Source organism: Netta rufina (genome assembly GCF_964035555.1).
Source record: "Netta rufina genome assembly, chromosome: 1".
In the NCBI taxonomy this organism is placed as follows: Eukaryota; Metazoa; Chordata; class Aves; order Anseriformes; family Anatidae; genus Netta; species Netta rufina.
This window is the reverse complement of record NC_140123.1, coordinates 24,393,077-24,409,010: the sequence shown is the minus strand read 5'-3', so window position 1 is coordinate 24,409,010 and position 15,934 is coordinate 24,393,077. Positions and strand designations below refer to the sequence as shown.

At 39.6% G+C, this 15,934-nt stretch overlaps 1 pseudogene across 1 annotated transcript in view; it reads left to right on the top strand.

Annotated features, from left to right (window-relative positions):
* Positions 1-15,441: 15,441 nt before the first annotated feature.
* The window catches only part of LOC311207312 (putative tRNA methyltransferase 9B), a 133,160-nt pseudogene continuing 132,667 nt past the window's right edge, over positions 15,442-15,934 (top strand). Inside the window, exon 1 of the transcript in view lies at positions 15,442-15,511. The product of the transcript in view is annotated as a putative tRNA methyltransferase 9B (transcript). The remainder of the gene's footprint in view (positions 15,512-15,934) is intronic.

Below are 15,934 nucleotides of genomic sequence, written 5' to 3'. Positions count from 1 at the left end.
CTTTCACAGTCTGTGTGAACTGTCTTGAGTACTTTTCTAGAACTCTCCCAAGTCTGTGACTTTGCAACACAAACATTCAGAACAGCCAAAAGGGACAACGAATAGAAATGGCAACAAAAAAATCTACAAACCTTTGTACTGTTTCTAATCCCTCTCTCCCTGGCAGCACAGCCATTTCATGGAGGATTTTTGACACTGCTATTAAGGACTGTGAGAATGTCTACAGAGACACAAGGGAGTCTATCCTCAAAAACTACTCAACAAAAGTACAATTAAATTTCTTGACAGCTGTTAAACCTGCTCAGAACAATTTTGAGTACACTTATTATTCATTAGGGAATCAACTAATACCATGATGAAGAAAATGCAACAATGCATTTGTTTTCTAAGTCGTGTTTTTAACAGCAAATGACAAAGCCAGGCAACAGTGTCCCTGTTGCATGAATTGATGAAAGTTAGGTGTTTATGGCAGGTGAAAAAGCAGAAAGAGTACAAGCTTCATTTCCCACAGACTTGGCTGGGCCTGCAAGGCTAAATATCAGATTGTTTTCATTCAATCAACATCCAGCAGCAGTCAGAAATTGAATTCCACAAAAGATTTCTTTGGGGTGTATAACCCTTAGGCACCGTCATGTGCCGCATTTACAAGGTAAACATGGGAAGAAAGTTGACAAAAAGAAAGAGAAGGATAAGGCAAGTCATGTCCTTAGGCTGAAGATATTTGTATTTATTGGCTTAATTGGATACGTCCTTATTGCAGTAATGAATATAAAATCATTTGAATATAAAATCATTAAAAAGTTCTATCGATTCTATTGAAAGCTTACCGGGGGGGGGGGGGGGGGGGGGGAACACATTTACATACTTAATATTGCGTATCCCCCTTTTGCTTTCTGTCCCTATTTTGGCTAAGCCTCCCTCTACTACCTCCTTTACTACCACCAGGTCATATGAACAATATTTATGACCATAACCAATAGACCATAGGGTGGTAACTAGATTGGTTAGGTGAATATTTCACTTTCATGGAGATAAGGTGACCAAAGGAGACATTTTTATTTGTATGATGGACCACATCCATGGAATGTTTGGTTGCATCATTCATTCTAATGCCCCAACAACTGCTCTATTTCACTGCACAGTTCATTTAGAAGATGGAGAAATCTATCATTATAACTTTCTCTGCCATAAGGCTCTTTCTTCCTTCTCACAACACCATCTGCCACTTTGAGTACCTGAGACTGGGAGGCTGAGCAGGACTTCATCCAGGGACAGGGTATGCATAGACGTGGCTTCTCTTTCTATTCTTAATGCAGGCGGAAGGTACATCTCTGCCATTTTAGGTACAGAGGGGCTGACAAAACCTGAAATTAATCCAACAACCAGGCCACTACTCAATTAACATCTTCTGAAACACTTTCCTTATGTGAAACAGCAACCAGCTGATGGGGAGCTTCATGCATTAGTGGGACTCAGGTGGTGCTCAGGCTCTCACCTCTTGTGACTGCAACAAGGCAAGCTAAAGGGTGGGGGTACTGCTGTCTTCTCTGATTTTGTTTTGGAAAAGCTCTTGTGCATGAAAATACTTTGAGAATAACACTAGATGAAGAAGTTGTGATGCAATAAACTTTAGAAAGTTTAATTGGAAAGTAAACTTTATGCATCCTTTTTTTCTCTATGTAAAGTTTTGAAGAACAGTAAGATTAAAAGGGTTGGAAGCTGTATTTCTTTTGGCAGATTGTAAGTACAGTACCTATATATGTATATAAAAACATAGATATAGGCCATGAGTATTTTCCAGTGATACCTTCATCTTATTCTTGCACCCCATTCCTGTCTCTGAGAAACTCCTTCAGGAGTCATGCACATTTGAATATTTGCGTCTCTATTGTGATTCTTATTAAAGATACAGATTATTGACAATAACATTTTTTTCCCAGTATAGACACCTCACTAATAGAAATTGGACTGACACCAGCAGAAAGTAGTGATGATTTTTAACTGCTTTAGTGCTCAGTGCTATTCAAGTCAGGGACACAGAATGAAAGGCTCTGCTACCCCTTACCAGTCACCTAAAGCATACAGTCTCCTTGAAAATATTTAATTCTTCAACACTGATTAAAATAGCTTCGTTAAAAAATGTATTCAAGGGCCCTGGAGTTTTAGCCTCTGCTGCTTTTTATGTAGGCCAAAGAGTGCTTGTTCTACAGGATTGAAGGAGGATTAATCAGCAAATTGGCTGCAACTTCCTTCAGAAACAGAATGCTGATTTTTAACAACAGTATTTTAATGGTATCTCCAAGCCTGAGACCTGATTTTGTGGCATTCAGCATGTGACTCATGTTCTCTTATAACTTTGAATTATGCATTTTATCTTCTTATTTTAGTTTTTACCCACAAAGAGCTCAGTCACTCCTGAATAAAACCAACCAGTATGTTTCTAAGGCTTTTTTTTGTTTGGTTTCATTTGTTATTGTACCTAAATGGGTATTTATTCAGTTATTCTTCAGGACTCAGAAACCCACATTTCAGCCCCAGACTAACTTGTTTTTGCCTGAGCACTTCCCATAGCCTTGCAAACTACTTTGCCAAGTCAACTGTTTTGGAGTCTGTCTGTTTCCCTCTCCAAGTTTTGCCTATTTTTGAGATTTCAGAGGCTTTACTTTCCTCCTGGGGTGCATTTTTTGAATGCTTATCCACCAGGTAACCTGTCTGCTGATCCACTATGCCGCCTCTTTATGCTGCCACAACTTGTGCACAGACCTTTCTGCATGTGAATCTCTGGCAGACAAGTTGCTCCAGCATTTTTATTTGATTAAATCTCATTTCAGTTGCCTGACTTATTCCCCCTTCTTGCTATTTATAGGGCTACAGGATAATACAGTTTGCAAGGGACATCATTTTTCAAGCACCTGCTCTTAGCACAGTCAGCTACAAACTCAGCAACCACTCACCAGACACCACTTTGATGACTCTGGCTCCATCTTCACTGTAGGTGCTGGGGGGGGGAGGTGTTGCTGTGACCTCCCAAATCTGTCTCTTCCCTAAGCTGAACAAGCCCAGCTCCCTTGAGTTCACCTCATGGGGCAAGCACTCCATCTCCCTACCATTATAGTAAACTCTGTTGAACTCCTCCCAGATTATCAGTGTTTTTCCTGAATTGGAGGGCGAAAACAGGATTCAGTATACCAGATGTGGTCTAAGAAGTCCTGAGCAGAGGGGGCAATGTCTTCCAGCCCTACTGCTGGTTCATCCCTACCTCCCCATCTTCCAGCTCCACAGGGCACCCACAGCAGAGCCACTCAGTCCTCAGTCTGTATTGCTGCCAGTGGTTCTTTCTGCGCAAGGACAAGGCTTTCAATTTTTCCTTATGGAATTTCAGGAGGTTGCTTTGGGCCCATTCCTCCAGGCTGCCCAGGTCCCTCTGGCATCCCTACCCTTGAGCACATTACACCCACACCCGTACATAGTCAGCAGCAAACTTTCCTCCACTTTCCCAAGCAGTCTTTTCTCTCTTTTCCCCTCCTCCCTCTTCTTAGATCCCATTTGTTTTTAGGTTACCTGCTTACTAAGCACAAGGTAAATTATACTCTGCTGCACTGTTAGAGCCGACAAGCAGAACTCTGCCTGTTTTAATCCAGATCACACTCCTTCTGACACAATCCTTTCTCATTCATAACATCCAACCACAGGGACCTGGAGAATGTAAATTTTCTCACTGCTGCAACAAGGCATTTTTCTAACAGCTATGTAAAACCTTAATTAAAGCTTACAGGAGCAGGGAATGCAACAGTGTACTTTTGTAATGCATCACTAAGACCAAATGCCAGCTCTTTCAGTGCCAGCTGATTAGTCTAATCTCAGGCAAACCAGCTAGTAAACTGTGCTATGAGAGTACTTCCAAACTGGATTTCTTTCTCTGATATGCAAATAGATCTTTAAAACTTCCAAAATGCTATTTTTATTTAAATTAGTAGATTTTTTGTAATGAGCAGGTTTTTATTGATGTTCATTACTTTGCATTTTAAGCATTGATAGTTCTCAGATCAGCATGGTACACAGGTGCTGACACTTTTAAAGGAAGAGCTGGTAATCCTATAGTTGCTTTAATTTATTGTTTTATTGTACAAATCAATGGATCATTAATTTTGAGCACTTTAATATATGTAAAACTCCCTGAAAATGCAAAGACCAAAGCTCAATTAGTATTCTGCATTTTGCTGTTCCCCTAAAGGAAAAAAAAGGGAAAAAAAAAAAAAGTAGAGGTCACTTTGTTATAAAAATACATGCAGAGTATATTTTGCAGCTCAAATATGTGTCAGCAAGTATTTATGAATCAAAACAAGATAACACCAAATAGATGACGCTAAAAATGTCAATGAAAACATTAGAATGGAAATACACCTCCTATTTGTTTGTCAGCCAAATACTAAACCAGGACTAATGTTTTTCCTTTGCCAACCTTGTGTGGCTTTTTCAAGCCTGTGATTAGCATTAAGGAGAAAATCATGTGTTCTATGTGCCTGTAAATATTCACATATCCCGTTTCCCTCAGCTGCTCTTTTGTCCCCTGACTGAGATATATGGATGTTCACCTGAAAAGCAAATGCCTGGCTGTCATTACTCATGTCTGAATGCCAGCTGCAGAGCAAGGAGAAGCCAAGGCTCTGGAAATAAGCAACACTCAGGGAAAGTTTCAGCAAGCACCCAGGTATTATACCTCCTCTGACAGCTGCCTTTTGGTGACAAGGCAGTTCCTTTCCTGAAGGCACCAACTGAAGAGAGAGATCAAGATCAGGCTCAGGATCTATCTGTGTCTTTTCGCCAGACACCACATAATAGTTGTCTTGGCAATGTTCAAAACAAAACTAAAGATAGAAGAATACCAACTAGAGGATAATAAGGACAGCACTGAAGGCGTAATATAGAAACATAATTCCTGTTTATTTGTCAGCCACATCCAGAACCATCTCTATTGTCCTCTTTTTCCAAGCATCACTCAATGTCATACATGTTTGGCAATCAGGTTGTTGGATGCTCTCTGCCTGTCCTCTCCAGGAGATAAGAAATTGCAGGCTGGCATCTTTTTAGTTGAGTACATTTTATTGAAGCATATTTAGCTTCCCAAGACTTCATTCACAACCTCAAATAAGAATAATTTAGGATTATTGATCATAGGTGTCTGTTGGACACCCAGCCAGTTCCAGCAGCTAGAGGCAGGCTGGGAAACAGGACAACAGCCTTTACCTTTCTTTGTGTACTTGGCTTTGGCCATAGTTGGGCAGTGCTGCATGTTGGCCCTGCCACTTACTTAGCAGACGTCTTTCATCTCAATAATCCTCCACGTTTTTGTTTCTGTTTTTACCCAGAAAAATAAATAAATAAATAAATAAATAAATTTTAAAAAATCTGAAATTCAACAAAAGTCTTTATTTCAATATGCAAGGGTCCGTCTCCTATGTTCATTGCTAAGGCACATATATAGAGTAGTAAAAATACAGTTCACACTGAAAGCAAAAGCACCTAAATTAAGATGAAGGTCCTCAGATGCTATCCTAATTGGTATTACAACAGTATTGTACTGGATAAATGTAAATATTTAAGTAAGGCTTTGTATGGAAACAGCCATACAGAAAGACAGAAGGGATCCCAAGCTCCTAATAGCCCAGAACAGATATATTTCATGTGCTGCCTGGATTTCTCTTCCTGTGAGTGGTTGGTTCACTACAGAAAAGCAAAAAACATATGATTAGCATGACAAGTCTTACTTTGGATTGTGTAAGAATTACCTGTAAGAGCTGAGATGTTCTCATGCAAGTACAGGTAATGCACACAAGGACCTTATTTTTCAGGTCTCTGGGTTTTTCAGACTGAAAGTACACTACACTTATCAGATCCTTTTCCATTTACAGCACGAATTGCTCCCCTCAGCTTGTAGTCTTCTGCAGATCTTTATTTTTTATTTTTTAATCAATTCACTGCAAACTCTCCTTCTATTTCAAGAGAAAAGAAAGAAGACTGAGGGAAAAGAAGGACAGGCTGAGGATGCCACACTACTCTCTTCACTAGGACATTCTCTCACCACTCCAGCTGGAACAAGCAATCTAACCAATAATGGATTTTGTAATCAGGATGCCCCACATTGCATTGTAGTCTGGCCTCTGTCTAACAAAGTCATTTAATGCTTTGTGAGTTAGTTAACCCTTGTGTAAATTAAGCCCAAATGTATAGATTTTCCAGTACCTCACAGAAAAGATGTTAAGTGAAATTATATTTGCAAGGCTACTTAAGATATTTACAAGAACATACTCAACAAACAATTATCACAGACTTATCTGTCATGTTTTCAATGTAAAGTCATATGTGACGTGAAAAACACTTTATGTAACACTTAATGACTATTTTAAGGATCTTTTAATATCTCTTGTCTCCAGTACCAAGAAAACTGATCACCAAGAATATTTATTGAAGTTAACTGCAAAAAAAAATGATGCCACAAGGTAGAGAAGGTGTTTTATCCCAGTTTTATAAATGGGAGTCTGCCCTGCAGACAAACTAACATAAACCTTGCTGCAGCACACTGGAGATGAGAAGGCAGGGAACAAGAATTTAGGGTAGAAGTCATCTCAGCACTTCAGCAATCTAAACATTAAATATCCAGTCTAAAATCATCTTTAAGAGAGCAAGAGAGACATCTCCCAAGCAGAGTACATCACATACTAAAATAAGTGGCTAAGGCACACTGCCTTCTGAAAGTGCCTCTCCCCACTGATGGTGACATGAGCTGAGGCAGCCTTCTGACAGCTGAAGCCCAAAGTCCTACCTTCATCAGTGCTCCTGCTTCCTAGGTAACCACAGGGGTACCTAACCATTGGGCTGTCCTTGCTTGTGCAGCCTAGGTCATTTTCCCAGGCAGTTTATCCCCCCTTTCAATTCCTTCCCCCAGCCCCACCACCCCAAAAAATAAAAGTAAAATTAAAAATAAAATAAAAATACTAACAAAGTCACAGCTAGTCATTGTGTTTCATTTTTATGCCAAAAATATTTTGCTAATCAGGATACAATATACCATTGCACTGAAGAAGCAAATGTTTTTGAACAAAATCAACATGAAATGGCTTGCCCTTGCAGGAAAGCTGGCAGATTAAATGATTCCAGTCTGTAGTCTCCTCTAGGGAGACCCATGACATTCATTCTTCTTTTTTTATTATTCTCTTATTATTATTTTAAGGGGGTAGACTATCCTAGCCACAAGAAGAGACCAGCACTTAAATTGTAAGCCATATAGATCACAGACCTCTGCTCCCACACAGAGGGAACTCTTAAGCAGAGTCAAAATATTGTTGGTTCAGTTGCATCAGCCTTTCACTTATGGCCTGAGTCCTGAAGGGAGACAAGGAGTCATGCTGTTCTGCTTGCTCATGCAGAGGAAAATAAAATCTGTTATGAAATAATAAATGTAGTTAGTAAATGCAGTATGAAAAACCTAATGCCAGTCTAATCACTTGCAAATCTTGGTGTTAAGTGGGAAAAATGCCTGTGCTGCTCAGTGACAAAAACCAAGACTGAAGCCAAGTGGGGAAGAGGAATAGAAATGCTTTAATATGGCTCTTTCTTCTTTTTTTTTTTTTTCCCTTCCATACCAAAGTCTTGGTTCCAAAAACTGCTTCATGTCTGCATTGGTAAGAAGTGCGGTGCAATTGGAGTGAACCTGCAAACTTCACAGGCACGAAGGGTCTGGACACTCTGTTTTGTTTCCGGGTGCAGTACTTCAGGTAGCTCTACTCCCATCCCGTAGGCCAACTGGCTGGAACACTCTAAAGGTTTTCATGAAGTCCATTGTTTTGTTCAGTTCAACCAACTGAACAAAAGTTCAGTTGCTCAGAGACTGCTCCATGACCCAGAGCAGGGTACACAGGGACAAATGGGAGGTTTGCTTCAAAGTGTATCCTCATCCTCAGTCTGTGCTAAAGAACTGATCTAGCTGCACCAGTCACTGTTTTCAAGGACTTCCTGGCCAAAAAATAAAATAAAATAATAAATAAATAAATACATAAATAAATAAATAAATAAAAATCTAGGCAGTTGACTCTCTATGGCTTAGTCTATAGTACTGAAATTAGATTGTCAAAACCACCTATCAAAGTTGCAGCTCATATCTGAAAAAGGACCTATTTTTCTGGCAGCATTACATCAGACTTCACATACACCAGCCTTTATATTGGCACTTTTTACCAGAATAAACTGTCTACAAATTGCATTTTGCGCAATCCTTGCTAATGGAGCTACTTCAGCAAGAATTTTTCATCTAGACATTTCATAAATTCTGTGAAGTCTACTCCATCTTGAACTAAGTAAACAAAATGTTCAGAAAGGGTTCGGAGTACCTAAACCTTCCCCTGGTGGACCAGAATACTTTTCCTAAGCACATTTGATTCCAGCAAAATAACTCTGTCCTCACACACTAAGTATCTGCTCCACGTCAGTCTTAGCTGCACTAATCGGATATTTGTGTGAGCTAGAATCTGCTTCAAGTAATGATTAAATAATCATGGAAAGAATGTGGCCCTACTGTGAGAAACCTTTAATCCTCCTCCTTCCTGCATCCTCCCCAAAATGCAGGTGCCCACAATAACATTGCGCAAAACTTTAAATACCTTTCCTGTGACCTTTTGTGCTCTTCAGCCTCCTTTGGTACACAAGTGATTCCCTGTGCCACATTACATAGAAATTCACTTCATGTTCCTCATAGTGTCAGGTTACCAGAGAAGAAGACAACAAATCTGTTTTGATATTTGAGGTCTTGATCCAGAAAAAAATGGATACATGAAAATAAAGTTCTGAAAGGCCTCTGCCAGGGCTTCTGGCTCTTGAGGTGAATCCCAGAGCTGAGATTTGACTTCAAAAGACAGTTATAAAAACGAAATGATGCCTTCAGTAGCAGCTGCCTAAGCCTTGCTATTAGGAAACACTAAGTATGGTGGAAGGTCTTAAAGCCTGTCTCTCAACAGTTTAACTAAGACAAGACTGTAAGAACATATCTTCTTGTGTATTTTCCATGTATACATGTATACACGGACACATACACACACATGCATATGTACACTCTGGATCCACAGCACAATGTCCTGCTCACTGAACAGTCTTTGCAAGGATGAAGTCAGAGACCTTTCTTCACAGTAAGCAGAATTGGAGGTACCAAAGTAAGGAAGTAGACAGTAGGAAATCAAGGTTTACCTCCTTCTTCAGGTTATGGTTGCAAATGACACATTCAAGTAGCTTCTTCTAAGTCAACAAGCAAGCAACCTAATCTGGATGTGTTTGGCACCCATGCTTCTTTTCTTGACTTGATCATACTGCATAGCAAAACTCTTCAGACTCTCTGGGCAAAATCACAGAGCATGTGCAGTTTGGAAAGTGTGATGGTCAGGGTCCCTACTTGGGAAATATTCTGACCATAATATCCAAGATGCTTTCTGGTGTTTTACCCAAGTGAATAAAGAGCCTGATAACAAGTACTGCATCTGCCCTGGAGATGCATATCTCCATAAGGTAACACAATTGCAGAGGAAGACCAATCCTTCTTCTTGTCCTTCTGGCTCACAAACCTTGCATTTCTGTCTCCACACATCCTGGCACAGCAGCCTTGCCCACCACAGCCACACAGAGCTGTGCTGAATTCAGGGATGTAGAGCCAAGCTTGCTGAATGGGCGTGCTGGTGGCCCTGGTCTCCTGAGAGATGCCTCAGGCATCACTGTGCAGAGGGAGACCTCCTTAGTCAGCTGTGTGCTTGAGGCTGAATTGCGAAGTTCTCGGAGAGAAATAAACAGCTGGATGCTTAGCTCAAACTAAGTGATAACGTTTCCAGCCTTGCACAGGAGCATAACTTTGTGCACTTGAGAATATTTTGTCACTAAACCTCAGATCTTTCAGCTGCTTAAGCAAGCTAAACACTATGGGGAGAGAAGAAGTGTTCTCTTGTAGCAAATTACATGTAAGCTGCATCTGAAGTTCTTAAATACTGTTTCATTCCCAGAGTCCTTGAAAGTGAAACTAGGCAGAGAGCAGCAGCATAAGACTTTTGCAATCAATTTCTCAACTGTGTCCTGATCCCATTTTACACATCAACATCCTGTTCCAGGCCAAGCCTAACTTCTGATGAGCAGAAAGGCCGGAAAAAAAATAAAAATAAATAAATAAATCCCGAGCAGTTATCATCAGCCTTCATCTTCTGGAATTAGCGGATGAAAGTCACACATGTTCCAGGTGTTTCTGATCTAGTGACACATGAGCACATTGGGATATAGGGACATCAGTTCTCTAGTTGCTGCAAAAAATCTGGCTGGCCAGTTGTCTGCACAGAATAAAACTGTGAAGTTGGTAATACAATAAAATGCTTTGAAATCTGGAGCTGTGTGAAGCAAAGAATTTTGCTTCCCATCCAACCTTCACCACCCTTTTATTTTCTCCAGATGGCTCTAATTTTGGCCCTGAGTCTAGTTCCTCTTCTGGCTGCAACAGTTGAACTACACTCAGGAGGTCAAGCTGGACTGCCAGACTGTCTGGCACTGATGCTCCGTGGAGAACTGTATCTGGCACCTTTTTCCTTTGGAGAGCTCAGGATGCTCTACAAAATGCCGTACTGCTGCAATTTCATAGAGAAGGAATACCCACATGGCCTCTAAACAGTTCCACTTAACAATGCACCACGGGGCAACCCAATGACAGGTGTAATAAACAGCTGCAGGACCAAAAGTGCAGGAGCTTTTTTGAAATCTTGCATCAATGTAGATGGCAAACATGTAGGCAGTTACCTAAATATATCAGCTCATTAATCTCAGAACTATATTTGAGTCTGGCAGAGATATGACCCCAGATGGCCTCTCTTAGGGTTTCTGCAGTAGGCTATTGTTTCATGAGCTTGGAGAACTGGGTTTCATATTTGGAATGGTTGAGGTCTGAACTGGCAGTACGCACGTGACTTCAGCTCCAGGTAATTGTTACTAGTTGGAGCTGATCAAATTTCTACCTGCTTTATGGGAGAAGAGCACACCTTTTATTTTGTTCCTGTCCTTTCAAAAGTGAAGAAGCAAAAAGGGGGTGCTTCAGACCATGGCAATTTAATTTTTTGTTCTTTAAGTCCAAGAGGCTGGTTGAATCATCAGGAAATCACCACTCCTGCAGCTGGAGTGCACACATTCATTTGGGGGGCATCTGTGAGAATCAGGCAGCAGAGGGCACTCACACGTGAGTTTCCATATCCCTCCATAGGCAAAGATTAAAAAGATTAATATGAAGATATCCTTAAATAACTCTCTGATATGGTTGATGGGAGACAGTCCAGTCTGTGTGCCTCACATAGATACACAACACAATGTTAAAAAATGTAAATGAAATGCGTTTAAGCAGGTAGCTGGAGAAACTGGTTTTAAAATATCTGTATTGTTTGTTCTACTAATTTTATATGCAAAATGAAATGATTTTAAATTAGTTTCTGATGAAAGCATAAACAAAGCTTAGAACCAAATGGTGAATTATAATGATCTACTGAATGGAGAAATCTGCTCAGTACATTTTAATAATCAAGCAGTCGGAGAAAAACAAAAACAGAAACAAAAACATTTACCTTGGGTCGTTGAAATTAAGGTGGTCTCAACTAGAATATTAAAGTTCCTGATGTAGTTTGCACTGAGAATGCAAACAGACAGAACAGCATCAAGTAAATTCTCCTTTCTCTCTCCACTTCTCTTTTCCTGAGGAGGATACCAAGCCACCCAGATTTCTGTAAATGTGACTTTCATTACTAACATACCTAGAAACTTTTAACTGAAAATGACAATGCCGTTTTTTGTATGAATTTTCTCAGAAACATGCCTTTTTCATCATGAATAGAAAGCATCTGCATTACCAGAGGACGAGAACTACACTTTTCTAATACTCTTCTGAGTCTCTGAGAATGCAGTACAGCAAGAAGACTAATTGATCTCATCCAGCTTTGGATATCCATGTAATAGACACCAACGTCTGACCCAACAGAGAGCTCTTTTGGTAAGGAGGGAAATAGATACTTTTAAAGTGTGACTTGGCAGCTACTTTAAGACAAGATGAACAGCACCATAGAAGCTCTTGTTTCCTTCCATGAGCAAAAAGAAACTCTAGATGATAAACTCAGGCACAGATGTCCACACTAGATGTCTGCAGGTAGTCAATGAAGTCCACGCTAGAGGAATTGTGGCATGCATCCCTGGGTGAAGCATGGTGAAAATTACAAAATAAAAATAAAAATGCTACTCGTTACCCCATTATGAGCTCAGAAACAGATCAATTAGTTATTTTCTTCTGCTGCTTTTTCCTGCTTTGTACTTTAAGGCCAGTACCTTGTGAGCATTAGCACAGGTGGTAGGCTTTTATACTTTGAGTAATCCACAGATTTCAAAAACAAAAGTGCATATATGTATATGTTTTAGTATGAGTAAAGCCTACACTGCAAGTAATTTTACTATTCCCATGACAGTCTAATTGCAGAAAATGGCCACTGAATCTGCAGTTTCTGTTGAAAGGCTGAAATAAGGGTAAGGAAACAAGAAAGAATTTAGGTACTCTAAAGGACTTGTCTGTAGTCTCTATTTACCTTCTCCCATTTAATTTCTGTCATCTTTCTCAGTAAAGTTAGTCTAAATAGCTGTAAAACCAGATTAAACCTCTTACACAGACACTGTTATTCAGAAAGAAACACAATTTAATTTACTTTTCTTCTTAAGTCCAAAGGGAAGTAAATTATAGTAAATGAAAGTATCTTTCATTTTGCATAGTTGTTTCTACTGGCATGGGCAATTACTGTAACTTCAATAATCAATTTCAAAATCACTGTTTAATTCAGATCATTTTCCCTCAGCAACAAAATGTAGACAAGCTCAAAATGGGAGTTATTTGCTCTAGTGTATAAGCCCCTAAGAATAAGTTAAGAATATTCTTCAAGAAATAAGATTAATTGTCAAAAAAGAGTCAAATTCAGTTGCCAGAGAACCACAAGATGAAATGCCATGGTTCTTAATTAGCCATTAACAACATCCAGTATTATTAGGTAAGCCATGGTTTTACCAGCAGTCTGCTGACACAGCGCACTGTTGTGCAATAACAGAGTGGTATAAAACATCATTTTAAAGCAACGTGATTACACGGGATTTGGGTGACCTGATTCTCAAAAAGGCCAGTTTGCTGAGCTCTTCTCCAAACACATCCCGTCTTGTAGGTCACGGATTAGACTTTGATACAAGCTTAGGTTTTAGAACAGCTTTAGCATTCCAAAAATATTGTCGCAGGCATGGAATTGAACCGTTAATTTGGCAGGATATCGTTCTTTTCTCTAGCACTATGACATATGGGGGTGGAGGAGGAGGAGAGATGGGAGGGAAAGGTGGTTGTTTTGCATCCCTCCTCAGCTCTATCTCTTTTTAACACAGTCATCCATTGCAATCACTCATTGAATAAACTTGGCAGTCACGGGAGCCAGATGTCAAAACCTGGCTTTGACTGTAACTCTCCAACACCGGCATTTGGCTGTGCCATTGCCTTATTCCTGGGAAGTCCTTTTTTTTATTTTTTTTAATGGTAAAGCTGTTGAGTTGGTTTCATTGTCTCTTCATATTCAATTCAATTATTTGCAATATAGTCATTTTGTCATGGAAAAATCCAATAAGAGGCCAAGAATCTGTAACTTCATCCTTTTGTTTTGTTTTGTTTTGTTTTGCTTTGTTTTTCTGTACCAGTAGGGGTCAAATAATATATGGTTAATTAGCTGCTTCCTTAGTAATCTAAAGTCACTAATCCTGGTATTGAATCTAAACACCTCAGTCTGTAAGGAATCCAGAGTGATCACCCCAGTCTGCTTTTTGTTTGCAAAACTCTTATGGATGTCTATAAAAGGTAAAGAAATGTCACAGTAAGTTGTGTATTAATAGGGTCAGGCTTAGAGATGGCTATATATGTGAAAGCTAATAATAATAAGAAAAAATATATACGTATGTTTGAGAATGTGAAAGCATTCCTCTGAAGTACTGCTGTATTCAACAGCTGTAGCCATGTGCCAGAGCTTGCCACCTTCTGTGGGGAATCTCAGTTTTCTTATGCAAACTCTTCCACATGAACAGGGACAGATGAGCTGGGCCCATAATAAAAGGGTTTGAAGTCTGATTCCTTTTGTGGAAAGAGCAATCTGCTAACCAATAGATCTGAGATGTATCTATGGAGCTATATATTGCTGCCCAGTGATGGGGGAGGGATGTGGAAGATGTGTCATCATTCCAGCTCTTATAAAAGAAAAATGAAAGCTATTAGTTGGCGAAAGAAAATGCCATTATTAACAAGAATGAAGGCTGCAAGGGAAAAAAAAAAAAAAAAAAAAAAAAAAAAGCAATTGAAAGCAAATGCTTTCTGGTATTGTTTTTAAATATTCATTTCTATGAACTGAAGATACTGTTCATTTTTATTGACTAAAGGTGCTTCACATTAATATTGGAAAACCCTATACTGACTCTACTACATTTTAATTATTTCTTGCTCTGCTTGGGATATGAATATTGTGATTACCCTTGAAAAAGTATTACTATTGGTGATTTATGCAAAACTCAGCCAGTTCTAAGACTCTATCAGTTTGAATTAAAAGAAACAATGAAGGAAGTATGCTGCTATCATGTAAGCTGTAGATCATCATTATTTTCAGTACTTGGTATGGTCAGTGTACTTAAAGCATTACTTCAGTCAGTGTTCTGGAACCTTTCCTTTCCTCAAGCAACAAATCACCAAGGGAGAAAAACCTTTGAGATTTGGCTCCATGGTCTTAGATTTAGGACTATAATGATCCCATGAAGTAATGTGTTTCATCTGCTGCGCTTTGTTTAGATTCAGCATTTCAGGCCAACGCTTTTATATTTTAACTGTTAATGGCCGAGCTGGCCAGAAAGTGTCTTTAATAGATACAATTTTCTGATTGTGTTAAGCTCTATATGATCCATCTCCTGACACTCTGTGCTGCTGGATTTAATCATAACATATCCGTACCCACTGAAACTGAGTTACTGCAAATGCTCAATAGGCTCGTTTATCTCAATGACTTAAGATATCTGGAGGTCAGAGGGTGTCACAGTGAATCCCAAGGATCCTGTTTCTCTAATTACTAATTTGGCTATGGTCGTTTTAAATCTCATCTAGAGTTGGCAGCTCCTTCCGAAACCTATTCCAGAGCCTGTCAGAGCTTGCTTTCCTGGTCAGCACAGGGCTGTTCTGCTTTCCTGGACAACAAGAGGCCAGACCATGATGCCTGATATTACTGGAAGCTTTTCTTTAGTCTATCAAAAATATGAATTACCTCGCTGTCTTAAACTGGGATATATGAATCTATGCTCACATCTAACTAACATGCCAGGGAGCTTATGGCTACCATGCGGTATTTACCATTTGATCTCCAGAACTGGGAAATTTTTGAGATGGAGGCTGTGGCGGCAGCAGCTGGTAAAAAGTGATGCTTTCACATGACAGGGCTGTTGACAGGATTAAGCAGATGTTTTCCATTTGTAAAAAGAACATTTCTCTGTTCTCTTCCTGGCTGTGGTCAGTCTCACTGGAAGCCACATGGAAGTTGTAGTATAGAGACAACATAACAGTGGTGATGCCAGGGAACAAAGTGAAGAAGTTTATTCTGTTTTCTTTTCTATCCCAGTGTAAATGAAAAAGGGAGATCCTGAGATACCCTACAATAAATCTCACTATTTTTCCTCCACAGGAAATACAGTACAAAGAAGATAATATGAGGCCACATTTGTCATCAGTGATGGCCCATCCCCCAGATGTCCTTTCTCCTCAAGTCCTTTTCTTTTCTCTCCACACTATAGCTACTGATACATCCCAGTGTGAAGGTGCTAATCACAAACCCAA